This window comes from Hemicordylus capensis, chromosome 6 (assembly GCF_027244095.1).
Source record: "Hemicordylus capensis ecotype Gifberg chromosome 6, rHemCap1.1.pri, whole genome shotgun sequence".
Lineage (NCBI taxonomy): Eukaryota > Metazoa > Chordata > Lepidosauria > Squamata > Cordylidae > Hemicordylus > Hemicordylus capensis.
The window spans coordinates 50214354-50231774 of record NC_069662.1 but is presented as its reverse complement, the minus strand read 5'-3'; the positions used below and the strand labels follow the sequence as shown (position 1 = coordinate 50231774).

The 17421-nt window shown below is 44.0% G+C and overlaps 1 protein-coding gene across 5 annotated transcripts in view; it reads right to left on the bottom strand.

Moving 5' to 3' along the window:
* Window positions 1-12903, bottom strand: part of ATXN7L3 (ataxin 7 like 3) — a 39519-nt gene extending 26616 nt beyond the window's left edge. For 2 of the 5 annotated variants that reach the window (XM_053260008.1, XM_053260013.1), the window contains exon 1: window positions 4267-4565. The gene's annotated coding sequence lies outside the window, so the exon portion shown is untranslated. The other 3 variants (XM_053260009.1, XM_053260012.1, XM_053260010.1) reach the window with 3 other exon arrangements.
* Window positions 12904-17421: the final 4518 nt, after the last annotated feature.

The window sequence follows — 17421 nt, the reverse complement described above, 5'->3', positions numbered from 1 at the left end:
TCTCTAGCTGAATCATTTACTTGTGTCATAGTGGGAAGTGGGGGGCAAAAGGAAGGTCTTAAGAAGATGCATACAAGAGAAAAAGTATATTTCTGAATCCCTCCTATGGAACAAGATTCTTTGTCAACCTGCGAAGCAGAAAGCAGAACATCTAAAGATGTTTGTATCTAGAAAGGCTTACGCTGCTTTTACAGCCTATACACATGCAAGACCTAGCACAGAGATGAGAATGCATGCAGACACACACCCCACAAGAAAAAACTGATAGATATGGGCAATGAAGATGGAAGAAAAAGAGAAATCTGAAAATGAAGCAAGAGCCCATTTTTGTGCCACTCCTTCCTAACCACCACCCTAAAGGCATTTCTGCTAATCTATCATACATTCCCTTCCACAGAAGTCAAAACGACGACGAAGAAGAAGAAACAGCTCCTCAAAGGGTGCATTAAAAGGAAACAGGGACTGGTCCTTAGAACAACAACAATAATCCACCAAGAATCACAGTAACCCTCTTTTATTTAGACCATGTGGATCCAAGAAGGCTATAGCATGGCTGCTTCAGGATGCTGGAGTTTCTTGCTGACTCACCCTCCCTTCCGAGAACCTCCAGGCCCTCAAGAAAAACTGCAGAGTGTCAATACAAATGGGTAAAGTGAAGCAGTCATGGAAAGGGAAGAGTACTAGGATGCACCATTTGCAAATCTCAGTGATGGTTGTGATAAGTACAGGCTTTAGCTAAAGGGATGTTCCCAGGCTATCCATATTTCATGCCGGGAGGAGAAGAATCCATATAGAATGCTCCCTTTTTCATTTTTTAAAAAGGGAGGGCCAGCCAACGAGAGAGTGTCTTGATATTTTAATTCAGTTACAAAGCAGCATTCAGCTCAGCTGGCCAACCTTCATTGCAGCTAAGCAGCGAGCATGAAAACACACAGCACTCCAAAATATCAAAACCTGAAGAAGTCTAGCACAAAAGCGGCTTCCTGTGGTTTAAAGACTAGCTGGCCCCAGAATAGGTGCTTTTTCAAGTTGTTCAATTCTTGCAGTTTTTGCTATAGGTAGTATTTGCAGATAAAAACCAAACATTGAAACACCATCTAGTTACAACAGGACTGGCTAGGAATATAGGCTCCAGGGTCCCTGGAAATCAATACCGACACATACAAAATTAAAAATAAATAAATTAAGAACTCCTTTGCAAGATTTGCATCCAAAAAAATATGATGTTGGCTTCCAAAAATCTGACATCTTTCCTCATCTCCGAGACTGTAACCAAATGGGAAAGAGGAGGAACAATAATGCTACCAATATCGCATGAGCACATAAGACACATACTTGGTCGCTTTCTAGGCCCAATTCTAAATGGGGAAGCAGCAAATCACCCTTTCCCCAAATTACATGAGTTGCTCTCTGCAAGATGAGGACAGAAAGAGGCAAGTGGACTGGCACTGTTTTGGTATATAAGAGACACAAGACAAGAATCCCTGGTCTTCCTCTCTCACCAAGTTTCAGACTGGACTTACTTTTGAAGCAGACAACAGAAATGGCAGCCATCACAATAGGGAAACCCACATATGATATGGAAGTTGTGTATTGTTTTTAAAATGGAGAGGGAGGGAGAAAGTCAATGAAGAATGGACCAGCTTGCAGCGTCTGTCAATAATTTGGGGCTCTCCTTGGCTCCCTATTGTTGGAGGAAGGGCTCCTTTTAACACCAGACTCAGCCTTCATTAGCCTAACAAAGGGCAAAAAACCCAGACACTATGGGACTCCCTTACATCCAATGCCTCCCTGCAGCCAGCCATCTGGAATCGGAATAATACCCCCACCCTATCCCAGATCTCTAGACCAGATGTCAAAAGGGGAGCTACAGTGAGAAGTTCGACATATCTAGCCTTATTAGAGGAAGTCTACCCTTCATCCAAAGAAACCAGTGCAATACAATGAATTAAAAAGGATAGTCAAGATGAGCAGTTTGCCTCCCAAAAATGTTTAGCACACACCCAAACCTTCATTCCAGCCTATACTCTTCAAGAGGTTGCAGCTGGGAGAAGGAGTGATTTGGAGGGATTTTTTTTCATTTTTACTTTTACTATTTTTAAATACGTGTTAGCATATTTTGTACCCTCCCCAAATTTCCTAGTCAAGGCAGACTATAAGTACTATTCTCAAACTGCTTCCTTTGAACCCCCATCTCATGGACCATGAAACTCCCCCCACCCCCCACCCATCAACACCCCTCTTAGCCACCTCCCTAGTCTCAACCCCTATAATTCACCTCCAAAAGCTGTTCTCCCAACACCTTCCCTGCCCACCTTGCTGCTTTACTCCAGTCCCTCAAATGCTTCCCTCTTCCATGCATTATACCCTCCACCCCAAGTGTCCCATCCCACTAATCTCCACATCAACTTAAATATCCCACCTCAAATTAGGAATGCATTCCCAGAAAAGCCAGGCAATATGTATGAAAAGCCTTCCTTCACCTGCTTTAAACATCTTTTTCAACCATGACCATTTATTCTGTGAGTATCTTTATATTTTAATAAAATGAGAGACACTCATCTGTCCATCCCCTGCCCTGGATGAAATTCATTTTCACCTAAAGAATTTAACTCTCACATACACTGGGACATGTGGAGAGAATGCAAGTACTCAACAGTGGGTGAAATGCACCATAGGCCTGCGCAGAATCATCTCTGCTTTTATTATTGTTACTCCCCATATTCCAGTGCTAGGCAATGGCACTGCAAACAGATTCTGGGATAGAGCCGAGATTCAGAGTACACCCTAAAGAAGAGCACTTCCAAAAGAAACACTCACTTTCAAGTACCTGGTGGAGATTCAGCCCATATAAAGCTTTCCAAGGATGGTACCAGGCAGGAGTCTCAACTGAGGAACCACTTGTCCAGGTTCTTAGCTCAGGCCCAGAGCCTAGTTCTCACCCATCTACTCCCCAGTCCTCTGCTGCATCTTCAGCTACAAATTCCAGTTATCTGTTTACACCATAGAACATATACCCAGCCACCTACCTACCCCACCTTTCCTGTTTCTTCTCATCTGCCCTAGTCCCTGCTCACCCTTCCTGCTCTTCCCACAACAGCTTTCCCCCAAAACACATCCTCTACCTAAAAGCCAGTCTTCCTTGCCTTACTTTCAGTCCCCTAATCTGGGACTCAACTCCTGACAAACCAATTCTGCATACCACCCCTGTCCCGTAGCTTCAGCTCAGCTTCAAACTCAACCCTCCCCCCACCCCGTGCCTTACTTAACCCTTTACTTTCCACCCACCTTTCCTCTTCCAGACTACCCCCACTTATTTACTTTCTAATCTCTTCCCCCAGGCTTGTAGCTGCCTCCCAATTATTCTGTATCCTGGCATCCACTCCCACTCTTCCCTTAGCCCATCGCACAATCACCACCCCACCTTCTTATCTCAGTTATCTCATGTTTCCTTCCTGCATTTGCTACCCTCTCAGACAGATTAACACCCCTCCTCAACCCCTTCCCCAATAGTTTAAGAACATAATTCCCGAGCTGGTTCAGATCTCACAGGTCCCGCAAGCCAAGCATCTTACTTCCAACAGCAGTCAGTCAAACATCCTTCAAAATCTGAGCATAAATGCAGCAGCCCTTCCCCAGCATCTGACATACAGAGGTAAACTGCTGATGAACATGGGAGCTCAACTGAACTAGTGTGATTAACAAAGAGGCCTGTCTGCCCCAGTTTACCCTATCCTTGAAAACACAGGAAGTAGCCCAGTTGGATCAGGCTAAAGGTCTACCTAGCCCAGCATTCTGCATTCAGGAGCAGCCAGCCAGATGCTTCCAGGAAGCCCTCAACCAGGCCATGAAGAAGACAGTCCTCCCTATTGTTTTGTCCCATCCTCCAGAGGTATACTGTCTCCAGTCATGGAGGTTCCATTTAGCTATCATGGTTACTAAATATTCTTCCGTGCACTGAATCTTTTTTTAAAAGACCACTTAGAACTAATGCCCACATCCCCTGCAACCTCCTCATTATTCTCTTCTTCCCCGCACTGCCTCGTTTACCGTCAACTTTGCCTCCCTCCCTCCCACACATGCTTACATCCAGCTCTCTTACTGAGTGACCACCCGGCTCCGACCTTCCTCGCTATTTCACCAACCACCGAACCTTTTATTTGCAACGCCTCCCTCAGCAGCACCCCCCACAGACTTACTTGCCTTCAGCCCCTCCCCCAGTTTACAAGCCACCCCCAGCCCAGCCTATGGTTTCCCTTTACTCACCCCCACACACAGGCAGGAAGAGGAGGCGGCCACTCACAACCGGGCCCCTCCGCCCCGCTGGCCCACGCCTGCCCCCCAGGCGGCCCGTCGGGCCCCAGGCGACGCAGCCATGTCCCCTCCCCGCCGGGCCCCAGCTCAGCGCAAGGCCCCCGGCAGGAGGAAGGGGACAGAGGAACGGTCGGAACAGGCAGGGCAAGCCGGCCTAGCACGTCCACCTCCTTCTCTGCAGCAGCAGCAGCACCGACATTGGCGGCAGCAATAGTGAAGGAAGCAAAGCTAGGAAGGGAAAGAAGAGGGAGGGGCACCTTTTGCAATAGATGCTCAGCCTAGCTTGTTGGCTCCGGCAAGTGGGTGGGGTTAGGGAGAAGAGTGGGTGGATGAGATGAGCGCCCAATGGCAGGGCTCAGGAGAATTAAAGCAACCCAATCGTCGCAGCCTCTTCCCCACCCTTTTTGCCCACCAATCTCGCTGTCATTCAAGGTTGTGCGCGAGGAGCTAGTGCTGTTGGGCTGGTTACATTGTTGCAAAGGCGCAGAACGTCAGAAGATTTCGGGGGAAAGTGGCGGCGTGGGGGACGATGAGGTCTTAACTGCTGCCCCCAATCTACGTGGAAAGGCACACACCCTAACCTTGCGGGGTTCCGTTTGTGCAAGGTTCAATCCTGGCTACACTGTTTGCAGTGTTCGTACTTTCCTCTCTCAAATCCACGTAGTAATGCCCCTGAACATGTGCAGAGTATAGTTACCACTGGGAGTGACGGAAATGTACACCACTTGATACAGGGTGTAAAGAAACCCCGATGATTGATTGATTGATTGATTAAGTGGCGTGTCGAATTTTAACAACCACATAGATAGATCGTCTCCAGGATGATCTGTCTTCAGCTTGGCCTTTAAGAGGTGCATTCATTGCTGTCGTAATCGAGTCCATTCACCTTGCTGCTGGTCGTCCTCTTCTCTTTCCTATAACTTTCCCCAGCATTATGGATTTCTCAAGGGAGCTGGCTTTCCACGTGATATGTCCAAAGTATGACAGTTTGATACTGTTCATTTATACCTCGAGTTAAAATTCTGGATTGATTTGTTCTATATTTCAAACGAGAGTGGCGTTTCCAGATTCTCTAGCCCCAGGATCCGCCCCCCCCGCATAAATTAACTGCCTCTATAGCCCTACCCTCAACACACATTGGCATTGGTGCCAATCAGGGCTGACACCTGATAAAATAAATCTTAGCCAATTATCAAATTAGTGTTAGTTTATTAGTAAATTAATTAATTGAATTGTCATGCACATGATTACAATAGTATTGGATTAAAAAACCCACACTTTTTTTTGGTCCTGCAAACATATGTTTCAGCAGGCACCATCTTAAAAGACACATTCCCTCTAGTGTGTTATTTAAAGGAGCAAATCCTCTTCTAAGATGCTTCCTATATGCCATTCTAAAAATTATTTGTGCTAAAAAACCTCAAGTTGTTCTGATAAGAACTAATCTGCCTACTTTCCTTTCACTATCCCTATAACAGGACTATATTTGGTCCAAATCAGTTAGGCAGTTCACAAGTTAGCCCACTTGCGCCTCAAGTTTTAATGTGTCCACCATCTTGAATCGGGGTGGATGACATCATCACAAATGATGCCTTTGAGATGTCCCTATGTGTCCCTACAACTGTACCAAATAATGGTCCAAATCAGTTCCCCCTTGTACCTCAAACATTTATGCATATGCCATCTTTAATCAGGGTGGATTACATCATCACAAACTAATCCACTGACGTGTCCCTACAGCTATAGCAAATTTGGTCAAATTGGTTAGGTTAGCCCACTTGCGCCTCAAATGTTAGTTAGCCCACTTGCGTCTCAAATGTTTACGCGTCTGCTATCTTGAATTGGGGTGGATGACATCATCACAAACTACACCATTGAAGTGTCCCTATGTGTCCCTCATTACAAATGTATGGAATTTGGTCCAAATCAATTAGGCAGTCCACAATTTAGCTCACTTGCGCCTCAAACATTCATACGTCCACTATCTTGAATCAGAGTGGATTACATCATTACAAACTACACCATTGAGGTGTCCCTATGTGTCACTCACTACATCTATACCAAATTTGGTTTAAATTGGTTAGATGGTCCACAAGTTAGCCCACTTGCACTTCAAATGTTTATGCATCTGCCATCTTTAATTGGGGTGGATTACATCATCATAAACTATGCCATTAAGGTGTCCCTATGTGTCCCTACAGCTGTAGCAAATTTGGTTCAAACTGGTTAGATGGTTCACTTGCGCCTCAAATTTTTATGTGTCCGTCACCTAGAACTGGGGTGGATAACATCATCACAAACTACGTCATTGAGGTGTCCCTATGTGTACCTACAACTGTACCCAATTTGGTTCATATTGGTCCAAGCACTGCAGAGTTGACAGAGTGGGGTACACATATGGAAACACACAGAATGCTGGGTTATCTCATAAGCTTACTTTCCTAACAGAAAGTAGGCTAATAACATTCTGTAGCACTGGGCAGGATCCAAACTAAGTTAGGCATGACCAAGTCTCTTTAAAATTAATAGGATGAAGTTAGTCATAATTACTAACTTGTCTGATTACTTTCAATGGTGCTTAGTCACTACTAACTCATCAGGATGCTGCCCACTGTGTTGCCTGATTAATCAAGGATGCCTTTTTTGGCAGCCAGGAAATATATTAATTAATTGATCCGACCAGGTAATCAATTAAAAGTTACAGCTCTACTGCAAATTTAGATATTCAACTATTAAAATGTATAACCTGCATTTGCACAAGTTCCATCTCTTTTTAGTTGTAATAACAGCAGTAACCTGTCAGAAATCAGATTCTGTGGAACTTGGTTTTCACTATCTTAGAATCTGTGACCAATTACACAACCAAATGTTTACATAAATTAATCTGGGCAAGCAAATTGGTTGGCCCTCTGCAAAACCAAACACACACACAAAACAGCACACGTTTAGCTTGTCACATCAGAAATTAATTGTTTTCATTTATTTAATTTGTCCATGACTCTATTTATTTGTGACTTTGTTTGTTTCTTTGTTTTTCGAATTTGTTGACCGCCCCAAACTTCTGTCTCTGGGTGATTTACAACAACTTTGTTCTCTGTAGACAGATGTCCATAGAGAGGTTTGGAAGACATACACAAATAACTGGACATTTTTGTTGGACTCTTTCCCCTTACTTTTTGAAGGGCAGGATGGACCCTCACTCTACTTTAAATTGAACCTTTGGCACTTAGGCTGCATTGAATGTAATTTTGCTTTGATATTGGATTTCCCCTCATTCCTTTTTAATTATCCTCCCCTTCCCCCTCTTTGTATTAATTTTATTGTCTTATACAAAGAGAGCATTATACACAAATTCTAAATAAACACTAGCAACTAAAACCTATAAGAACACCTGTCCACATCCTTCTCACCCCTCTGCAAGTTCCGATTGTCAGAATATATGCCACCCTTCTCAGAGGGTAAGAGAAGACTGCAAGTAGCATGTGAACAGCACAGACTGTGCAAGCCCCTAGCCCAGGGATTCTCAGCGTGTGGGTCCCCAGATGTAATTGGACTTCAACTCCCATAATTCCCAACCAAAGGCCACTGGGGCTGGGGATTATGGGAGTTGAAGTCCAATTACATCTGGGGACCCACACGTTGAGAAACCCTGCCCTAGCCAAAGACAACTAAGGGAAAGTGTGGGTACCCGGAGGCTAAACTGGAAGAGAGCACAGTATGAAGACTGTCTAATATTTTTGCTGCTTGAGTAGCTTAGAAGTCAGGGTGAGTACTTTAGTTTACGACTTCTATGGTTTTCGGTGGTGCACAAATGAATTTGTAAGCAGATTAACTCTTCTCTTCAAATATTTAATACAGTTTAAGATAAGAGTTAAGTTGCTTACAAGTTCTGTCTATCACACGTTGCATCTACCGTATTTTATGGACTATAAGACTCACTTTTTTCCTCGAAAAATATCCGCCAAAATTCAGGTGCGTCTTATATGTTTTAACAGTTTAATATGTTAAAACTCTGAAAAACTGGATTAAAATTAAGGTGCGTCTTATAGTCCGTAGCGTCTTATAGTCCGTAAAATACGGTATTCTTTAAGGTTTGTAACAGAAACTGCTTTGGTTGCCATGATGGGTGACCTATCCATCATGGATAGGTTGCCATGAAGGATGGGGGAAGTGTGACCCTGCTTATCATCTTGGAACTCACAGCAGCTTTTTATACTATCAATCAATATATTATTCTGGATAGGCCGTTCAGCTTAGAGGTGAGTGGCACTGCTTTTCAGTGCTTCTGCTCCTACTTGGATGGCCAGTTCCAAAAGGTGGTGCTGAAGGACCATTTACGCTACTGTGTCTTGCAGAGTTTGATTCTGTCCCCCAGATGTTCAGTATATATTACACGAAGCCACTGAATGAGGTCATTTGGAGTGAGGTGTTATCAGTATGCTGGTGACAATCAGCTTTATATCTTAATCTTCAGGTGAAGCAGTGGAAGTACTGAACCAGTGCCTATAACTGGACATGAGGTGGATGTAGGCCAGTCAACTGAAATTCAGCCCAGACAAAATGGAGGCTGTCATGGTAGGGGTTTCATCTGACAAGGAAGATGTTCAACTAGTTTTTGATGGGTTCCCTGTTCAAGATCAGGTTTATAGCTTGGGGGTGCTAGTGGATCCAGGTTTGTTATCACTAGAGGTCCAAGTGTAGCTTGCAACACCTTTCACCAGCTATGGCCCCTCTTGGACAGATAGTCTAGCTACTGAAATCCATGCACTAGTAACGTCAAGATTAGACACGAATACATTCTATGCTGGGCTGCCCTTGAAGACTGATCAGAAACTTCGGTTAGTACGAATGTTGCAGCGAGTCTGTTAACTGGGACTGGTTACTCTGGCCACATCTTGTTGGTCTTGACACAGCCTAATTTGCTATCAGTTTGTCTCAAGCAGGGGCGTAGCTATAATTGAGCGAAAGGGTTCAAAGAACACGGGCCCCCAGCTCCTGAGGGCCCTCCAGCTCCACCCCTCCCTATTTTTTCAATATCCCCCTCATTCTGGGGGGCCACCAGAGAGAGGGATGAACACGGGCCCCCTCTCCCCTAGCTACGCCCCTCAAGGCACAATTGCTGGTACTTACCTACAAAAACATTCAGGTTTGGGAACTGGGTATCTGAAGGACTATTTACTACTGCACGTCTTCCCAAATGCTCTGATCATAATCAGAGATCAGACTCTAAGTCCCACCCACCCCCTTTTGGAAGTTGGGAGGGCAGCAACTGGGGAGAAGGCCTTTGATGATCCTCAGCTCTAGAGTTCCAGCTTCAAGGAGGCATGCCTGGGTGCCAGCTCCCATGGGCTTCTGGTGCTAGGTGAAGATGTTTTTATTTACCTGGACCTTTGATTAATTCCCTATTGTTAACATTATTCTATGTGGTTGCTCTGTTTCCTTGTTTTATTTATTTATTTGTTCATTCATTCATTCATTTATTGATATGTATTTTGTATGCTGTACCCTGGAAAAATTGTCTGAAAGTTGGCCTAGTCATTTTCAAATACATAAACAAACATAATCCTTACAACTGGTATGTCAGTATTACTATTTCCATATTGAGGATGGGGACAAAGGCTGAGAGAGAGAGAGAGAGAGAGAGAGAGAGAGAGAGAGAAGCTTGTCTAAGGCCACCTAGTGAGTGCAAAGATTAGATTTGAACTAAAATGTTTAGGAAACCTGCCCTTCGCTGGTGACATTTTGTCACCATCAAATAATCATCGAAGAAGGGCAGCTACATAGCCCTGGTGATAGCTTAGAGTTTTTGTCTCAGGCAGCAGAAAAGCTAGCCAGCTGGTTCTGTGTCGAAGTCCCTTACGATGGTATTAGCAAAACAGCAACAATTTTGAAAGCTTGCCAGCAACTTTTCCACTTCTCTTCTCTGCCCCCTTATCACCCTCTGGAAATGTGTATGTCAACAGAAGGCAGAATAATATGATGATGATTGATGGTAAGTTTCACCATTTAACAATTTCAAAACCACTTTATTATTATTTATTATGTATAAAGTGCCTAAAAGCTTCTTGGCTAGGCCAGTTTTATCATCCCATAATTAAGATAGGACTGAAATGGAAATAATGCCTCAAGCCACCAAATACATTTGCAGCTGAAGTAATATTTTAGCGGGGGCCTTCTCACAGCTACTAAGGTACACCTATCCTTGAGCTCTCTGCCCTAGTGTCCTTGTGCAAGGACCCCACACGTTGGCCTTGTGCAAAAGGAGTAGATGTGCAACATGCAACACACATATAAGCACCCCAGTTATCCCAGCCATTTTTGAATTTCTGCTGAAAATTTTTTTTAATCTAATAAATTGTAGAGTGCTTCTTGCAAGGCTTCAGCACTTTCAAAAGAACACGGCTTCAAAGTGGGGGATGGAGAGTGGAAACCATGCAATTTGTATTTCTGGTTGTCAGATGGTATTAAGTTGAGCTGGATCTGTCTCACCAAGGCTTGTCCTGGACTTGGTTTTTAATGTCTTAGAATAGGTGAATTAATATTAAAGAAGAGAATGTACCCTGAATTTGGTCAGTGTGTGTTTTGGTCATACTGAGCTCAGTTGCTTGGCTAACCTGCACTAATTTGGGATTAGGGGCCAGCGCTTCCAAATCAAAAGGTGTGGCTTCTAGGCAAGTTATTCTCTCTCCCACCCCCACCTTGCAGCCAGGGGTGTATCTAGAGTAGGGCAGGCAGGGCAGGTGCCCTGGGTGCCACTTGAAGGGGGGGGTGCCATTTTAAAAAATTAAAAAAATGGCCACTGAAAACAAAATGGCCACCACGCATGCTCAAATGACCTCTGTGAGGCCCTAGGCCATGCCAGGCCTTGCAGAGGGCATTTGCAGAGGCCAAATGGTACAGTGGCCATTTTGTTTTCAGCGGCCATTTTTTACTATTTGTAAAAATGGCCATCGCACATGCTCAAATGGTCCCTGCGAGGCCCTAGAGGCCAGCGGGGGGAGGAGTAACCTTTGCAGACCCCCCTCCACAGCCTTTGGGAAGCCCCCCGAAGGGGCTACATGTAATTTGTTTTTGTTTTTTTTAATGTAATCTAAGTCACTGTACACATATTCAGATTGGCACTATGTACAGAGAATCAGGGCTTGTGAATACTGAGCTGAAGCTTATGAGCTAAGATTGTATTCATTTGCTCTTACTTTGCTTCTTGTGATCAGTGAGTTAAATGTGATGTCTTAATCATATGGCTATTAATGGTGAGTTTGTCTTTGAATCAGTGTGAAATCCTTAGTATTAAGGCCCACTAGGAGTTTCTTGCTCTCTTTCTCTCATTTGAACTGTCTTTCTGAAATACTAGAATATATTCCAAGCAGTGACACAGTGCATATCCTTTAATTATTTTCAGAGTATCTGGGAAAAGTCAAATTCTCCATTTATTTTTAAAACTTATGTAATAGTGATGCTATTATTAATAGTAATGCATAGTAGATAATTAGACAGGCATTTCTGTTTAATTTTCCAAGTACACCTCTACATAGTATTTGGGTGTTTCATGAGCCCCAGTATACTGAAATTTGTAGTTTTCCAGCATTTTTTGGTCTGGCTACGTCCACTGCTAAATAGTTTTTGAAATATTAAAAGATTAACGAACTTGACTTGTATTTTTGAGCTGATATTATGGTAAAGTTATCTGAAAGATGGGTGTCAGATGTTTGGACAGGGGGCACAATTTCAGTGCTTGCCCTAGGCGCTTTTTCTCCTAGATACGCCTCTGCTTGCAGCACTTCTCATGTGTTAACCATGATCCACAGATTGACAATAAACCATACTGATTAATAAACTGCTAGGAAATACATAAATACAAACAATTATTACATATACCATTATTATGTTTTAAGTAGAATGCTTTATACTTTAAATCTGGTTATTCTCACACTGACCCTGGGAGACAAATTTTCAATTTGTGGATGAAGGAACTTAGGCTAAAACACAGTGACTTGCCCAAAGCCACCCAGCAAATTCAGGAAGGGATCAAGGGATTCATACATCTCTAAAGCTTAGGTGTCTGATATTAAATTAAGGGATTTAACTTTATTTATTGATTTGATTTGATTTCTATACCGCCCTTCCGAAAATCGCTCAGGGTGGTTTACACAGAGAAACAACAAATAAATCAGATGGCTCCCTGTCCCCAATGGACTCACAATCTAAAAAAGGAACATAAGGCAGATACCAACAACAGCCACTGGAGGGATGCTCTGCTGGGGATGGCTAGGGCCAGTTGCTCTCCCCCTGCTTACTAAAGAGAATCACCACGTTAAAAGGTGCCTCTTTGCCCAATTATCAGCGGATTCATCTTTGTTCTCACAATTACAAGTTTTGTTTTCACATTACTTCAGATTATCCCTCTGTTCTGCCCAACCGTCACTAGTCAGTTCCTTCAATACACACCTTTTTCAAATCAGGAGCACTTCTGTTATTCCAGTACTGAGATCCCTCACTTCTTCTCACCAGCAAACACCTTTGTTTATTTCAAGTTTGGGCCTCCTCTCCCACAGATATATGGCAGCACAACTACCCAACGATGCTCTGACAAGGAGAAGGTTGTTCTGCCTGGCAACAGTTGCTAGGCAGCCCCAGTTTTGTTTTGTTTTAAAGCACAGCATTCTAAACGGAGAGTCATGGAGTGTCCACATCTATCTATAATACAGGCACATAAAATACTTCTTTCTAACTGCAATTACTGTACTTGTTATCCTAAACAGGCCCAATTACTTTTAATCCTAAACAGCTTTACTTAGACATCCCTATTTATTTATTTATTTGTTTGTTTGTTTGTTTGTTTATTTATCAATCACATTTATAAACCGCCGCATCCAAAGGCTCTGGGCAGTGTATTTATTAGGGACAATCCCAGTTTTCTGGGACAGGTCCCTGGTAAGGAACATTTGGGGATTGCTTTTGGAAATGTTGCTAGAGTTGCCATTTTTTGGGCCACACCTCTGGAAAGTGTCTGTATGTGTCCACATGCTGCTTGACTAGTGCATATGTTTGTAAGTGCACACTGATGTACTGAGGCCCAAACAATGGTACATACAGATCCATATAACAGTAACCTGGCAGACAATTTAAAGCAGAAAGCTGTTTCTGGTGTGGTGATCAGAAGGGGTGAAACAGCAGAGAGTATGAGGGGTTTTTGTGTATTCATCCTTTATCCACTGTTCCCCCCTGTTTCAAATTACCTCTAGAGGTTTTTCAAATGTACAGACATCCTTAGGGTGTGTGTTGTGTGGTGTGGCAGGACAGCAGGTAGGCAAGGTTGGATGTCTCCTCCCCCACTGCCCTCCTATTCTCTGTTGCCCTCACCCAAGCAGCCTTTTTCTCTCCTAAAAGGGCTATCATTATAAGCATGTAGCACCATATGCAATGGCACCTGCCAGTTTACATCTGAAACTCATCTTGAACTATTAATAACACAATATTTTTATTACATATATTTTGTTTAAGTGAACAAACATCCTCAACATTAAATCAGTACAGGACAGGTTATTGGAGAAAACATGTTTATTTGCCCAGGCTTTTTAGTCTGCCTGTTTTCACTGGCACTGTAGTTTTATGCATTGTGGTTTCACTGGCATTTTACAAGAACAAAAACAAACTTTTTCTCTCTTTTGTTATTTTTTAATATTGCTGATTTTATCAATTTTGTAATCTGCTCTGAGCTATGCCACCTGAAATCAGGTTAGAAACATTGGCTGCCATGATGCATAGTGTATCATGGATGGTTCTACACTACCTGTGCAGCTGCAAGTATTTAAAACTGCACTGTTGTGCAAATGTGCTTTTATGTATGTATGTATGTATTTTTTACATTAATATCCCACTTTTCCTCTGAGGAAAAGCAACCTGTGAGGTAGGTTAGGCTGAAAGATACATGACTGGCCCGGGGTCACTCAGTGAGTTTCATGGTTGAATATGGATTCAAACTCAGGTCTTCCCAGTTCTAGTCCAACACTCTAACCATGATGCCATGCTGGCTCCCTTTCACTAATATGTAAAACTAGCTGGCCTGGATGCAGAGCATCTGCACCTGTAGTTCACCCTCGTTCTCATCCCTCCTCCTTCCTCTTCCCCCCTCTAATGTCTTCTCTGTTTGGCCTGCCTCCTGGCCAGCCACTTTTTCTGGTTGCCTGCTGCCTCCTCTCCCCCTGCCCCCCGCCTTCGATTTCTATCCACCTCCCCGCCACCTTCAATTCCACCCCCTGCCGCTGCCTTCGATTTCTCTCCCCCCTCCGCACTGCTTTCACCTTTGCTCTCCCCTGCTGCTGCTTTCGCTTTTTCTCCCCCACTCCCGCCCATTGGCCTTATGTTCCCTGCCGTCCCTCTCCCTCTCCTCTCGCTTGCAAACTCTTGCAAGAGCTGCCATGCAATAGCAACAGGTACGTCTAAGAGAATTATATAGATAGATAGATAGATCGCACAATCATGCTTGTTCAACACTATGGCCATTATTTCCAATAGTTGTAGCATCACACAATTGCAACTGCTCAATTTTACCTATTAGCTCAGAATGCTCTTATACAATAGTGTGTGTGTGTGTGTGTGTGTGTGTGTGTGTGTGCATGCAGTCTGACAGTGATTTTTGGTGTGAAAATATCACTACTACTTAGCATTTATATAGTACTTTTGAGAGTTGAGTTTTCCTTAAGTCAGTCAGTATCTATATATTTATTGCTCCTAGGCATACCCGTCGCTAATCCCATGTGTAGCAGCTCTCGTGAGAGTTTGTGAGCAGCTGCCAATCAGCGACAGGATGGGGGAGAAAATAGGGATGTGGCCGCTGGTGAGCCAGCCGCCGGGACAGATGGCATTAGGCCAGGATGGCCGCCGGGAATTGACAGGCGGGCAGGAGGTGGTGGTGGCCGGCCGGCCGGCTTTCCAGCTGGCCTGCCAGCCAGAAACTGGCAGGCGAAGAAACGGGCAGGCGGGCGAAGAAACGGGCTGCTCCCACCAGTGGCCAGCCAGCAGGAGCAGGCAGCATTGGGAGCGGGTGGCAGGCTGGGCCAGCTGCCGGGAGCAACAGGTGGCGGTGGGCTGGCCCGGCCGCCGGGAATTGGTGGGCTGGCCTGGGGAAAAGCGGGGAGCAGGGGGGAGAAGCAGGCCAAAGGAGGTGCAGATGTTCTGCGCCCCGCCCAGCTAGTTATTATTATCCCATATTGCAGATGTGGAGAAGTTGAGAGTGGAAGGCGATGGCTTGCCAAAGTCATATAGTGTGTGAAAGGTAAGTTTCCCAATTTCTAGGCCAGTCTTTTGGCGACTATACTACACATTAACTTTCCACAGGGATGTTAGGTGGATACAATAATTTATCTATTTTACTCTGTGAAATGGAGGGTATACAGACAGGTACGTACTGTACATACTACTCCACCCAAAAAGGTCAAACACTGCCTACTGCACAAGCTTGAGGCTCTGAGTCCAGCTTAGTTGAGACAGGGTTCAGTCCCAGACTTTACTTTCAGTGCCAGAATTCAGCCTTGGAACAGGAAGTGTCATAATAAAAGTGTCTTTGAGCATAAGCAGAATTCCATATTGATTATCCATTACCTACATATTTTGGACTGAGTGCAAGCTCTTCTAGGTAAAAAGTGGCAACTTCTTTCTTCCTAGCAGATTTCATGCCCCTTCATCCCCTGCTGTATTTATTACCAACCATAAAAGAGAAATAGGCCCTCGAGGTTCAGAGAAGCCCAGGCTATTTCCAGCTTTTGAGGCCCATAAAAAATACAAAATGACAGCAGAACACACGAAAACAAAAGATGGCACATATAAAAAACGGAGCTCTACGCTGAATGTGTGTCACATTTCCGTCAGACAGGGATGTGCAAAAACACAAGTTGTGAAACATAACATGCCAAAAACTTGTTGCAAGTATCTAAAGTTGAAGTCCCCTTTGAGCCTGAGGCCCAAGACAAATGGCACTCCCAGCCCCTCGCCTGATTGGCTCTGAAGGCAGAAGATGACTAATGTGTAACACAGGCTGAACTGATAAAATGGGAAGTCACCACTAGCCATTATTCCCCATGGTAGCCAATACTAGCCAAAGATGGAAAATATGAGAGGTTTATCTCTCTCTCCATGTTAGATCAACTCTTCTCTCTGCTTCTTCTTTTTGTTTTGAGGCAGATGTGCTCAGTGCTAGTGCCCAGGCATGACTATTTCTCCATTTATTTCTGTTGGAAGTTAAAGGACTTTGCGCTGTCTCTTTGTCTCACAGTGGAGAACAGACTAGTGAGTCAGAGGGCTAGAGGGTCAAGACATTGGTCATCCCTTCTCCACTGCTCTGATACTATCCCTTTGAAATGTAGATTGGTACTCTTAGGGATTAACTTCCTTCCTCTCTCTCTTCCCTACCTGCCCTTCTACCTTGCAACATGGCAAGCCTCTCTCCCTGCACCATATGTGCAGAGATGATGCAGAATCCATCTGCATCCAGCTAGATAGATAGATTAGAGATCCTAACTCCTCACTTTCCTATCTAGAATGGAGTTCATTAATAAATGCCTTTTATATTGATTTGAAACTATGAATTGGCTCCAAGTTACTTTACTCTCACCATACATGCATGCCTAACTAAACTACCACGGTTGTGCCTCTGTGCACTCTGCTATAATGAGAAAGAGATTCTCTCACCACAGAGAATTTCCAACAGGTTATGGGAGCCCAGTATTTTGAGCTGCGTGTACTGCAACTAGAGAGTTAGGTTTGTTCCAGGAGATCCAGTGAGATCTAGCGTGGACACTTTGAATTGCTAATCTACAGCAACTGCCTTTTGGAGCCAGTGAGGATGGCTACTTACCTAGAGGGAAAACTCAGGCTGACTATCCTGAATGCAGACAACTATTTGGAATGGAAAACCAGATTGACTGAAAGCAGAAGGACTCCAAAAAGTTACTGAGGAGGACCCCGCCCCCCGCAGAAGGAACCACATCTGCTGAGAAAACTGCGAAACAAAACTGGCTAATCAAGGATGCAAAATCTCAAGCGCTGATCGCAGCTTCTGTGAGTAAAATTTACCTTTATTCGATATGTGATCTTAGAACCTCAAAG